We start from the raw sequence: 2,500 nt of genomic DNA on the forward strand, positions 1-2,500 counted from the left end.
ATGATCATAAACCGGATAATCCTCTGAAGTTGTCCGCTATTTTCACGTAAAGTAACGAGCCCATTTAAATTTCAGTAATTGTAATTGCGTTATTTGTTTGAAAAGTAATTAGTTACATTACTAGTTACCTCCAAAAGTAATGGAATTACAGTAACTTTACTAGTAACGTTACTTTGTAACACGTTATTCCCAACACCGCTCTCAGGTTCTCAGGTTGCTCCGGTCTCTACTTGCTGACACAGACAGAGACAGACAGAGGTAGACAGAGACAGACAGAGACAGACAGAGGCAGACAGAGGTAGACAGAGACAGACAGAGACAGACAGAGACAGACAGAGGCAGACAGAGACAGACAGAGACAGACAGAGGCAGACAGAGACAGACAGAGACAGACAGAGACAGACAGAGGTAGACAAAGACAGACAGAGGCAGACAGAGACAGACAGAGTAGACAGAGACAGACAGAGGCAGACAGAGACAGACAGAGGTAGACAGAGGCAGACAGAGACAGACAGAGACAGACAGAGACAGACAGAGACAGACAGAGGCAGACAGAGACAGACAGAGACAGACAGAGGCAGACAGAGACAGACAGAGACAGACAGAGACAGACAGAGGTAGACAAAGACAGACAGAGGCAGACAGAGACAGACAGAGACAGACAGAGGCAGACAGAGACAGACAGAGACAGACAGAGACAGACAGAGACAGACAGAGGTAGACAAAGACAGACAGAGGCAGACAGAGACAGACAGAGACAGACAGAGACAGACAGAGACAGACAGAGACAGACAGAGACAGACAGAGACAGACAGAGGTAGACAAAGACAGACAGAGGCAGACAGAGACAGACAGAGACAGACAGAGACAGACAGAGGCAGACAGAGACAGACAGAGACAGACAGAGGCAGACAGAGACAGACAGAGACAGACAGAGACAGACAGAGGTAGACAAAGACAGACAGAGGCAGACAGAGGCAGACAGAGACAGACAGAGACAGACAGAGACAGACAGAGGTAGACAAAGACAGACAGAGACAGACAGAGACAGACAGAGACAGACAGAGGTAGACAAAGACAGACAGAGGCAGACAGAGACAGACAGAGGCAGACAGAGGCAGACAGAGGTAGACAAAGACAGACAGAGACAGACAGAGACAGACAGAGGCAGACAGAGACAGACAAAGACAGACAGAGACAGACAGAGGCAGACAGAGACAGACAGAGACAGACAGAGACAGACAGAGGCAGACAGAGGCAGACAGAGGTAGACAAAGACAGACAGAGACAGACAGAGACAGACAGAGACAGACAGAGGTAGACAGAGACAGACAGAGGCAGACAGAGGTAGACAAAGACAGACAGAGACAGACAGAGACAGACAGAGGTAGACAGAGACAGACAGAGGTAGACAGAGACAGACAGAGGTAGACAGAGACAGACAGAGGCAGACAGAGACAGACAGAGGTAGACAGAGGCAGACAGAGACAGACAGAGACAGACAGAGACAGACAGAGACAGACAGAGGCAGACAGAGACAGACAGAGACAGACAGAGGCAGACAGAGACAGACAGAGACAGACAGAGACAGACAGAGGTAGACAAAGACAGACAGAGGCAGACAGAGACAGACAGAGACAGACAGAGGCAGACAGAGACAGACAGAGACAGACAGAGACAGACAGAGACAGACAGAGGTAGACAAAGACAGACAGAGGCAGACAGAGGCAGACAGAGACAGACAGAGACAGACAGAGACAGACAGAGGTAGACAAAGACAGACAGAGACAGACAGAGACAGACAGAGACAGACAGAGGTAGACAAAGACAGACAGAGGCAGACAGAGACAGACAGAGACAGACAGAGACAGACAGAGGCAGACAGAGACAGACAGAGACAGACAGAGGCAGACAGAGACAGACAGAGACAGACAGAGACAGACAGAGGTAGACAAAGACAGACAGAGGCAGACAGAGGCAGACAGAGACAGACAGAGACAGACAGAGACAGACAGAGGTAGACAAAGACAGACAGAGACAGACAGAGACAGACAGAGACAGACAGAGGTAGACAAAGACAGACAGAGGCAGACAGAGACAGACAGAGGCAGACAGAGGCAGACAGAGGTAGACAAAGACAGACAGAGACAGACAGAGACAGACAGAGGCAGACAGAGACAGACAAAGACAGACAGAGACAGACAGAGGCAGACAGAGACAGACAGAGACAGACAGAGACAGACAGAGGCAGACAGAGGCAGACAGAGGTAGACAAAGACAGACAGAGACAGACAGAGACAGACAGAGACAGACAGAGACAGACAGAGACAGACAGAGACAGACAGAGACAGACAGAGTTCAGGCTGAAGCAGAAAGCTTCAGGAAAGGCAACAATCCAAATCAGCTGGTGGCAGGTGAAGGGAACAGAGAATCAAAAAGATCTGACAGGAAACAGATCGAGAAGACAAAGACTCTCATAACACAGAGACCTGACCAACAC

The sequence above is a fragment of the Centroberyx affinis genome, unplaced genomic scaffold, assembly GCF_046629955.1.
Source record: "Centroberyx affinis isolate AG114_WGS23_722 - 3 ecotype Tasmania unplaced genomic scaffold, CSIRO-AGI_Caff_v1 ptg010287l_1, whole genome shotgun sequence".
NCBI lineage: Eukaryota > Metazoa > Chordata > Actinopteri > Beryciformes > Berycidae > Centroberyx > Centroberyx affinis.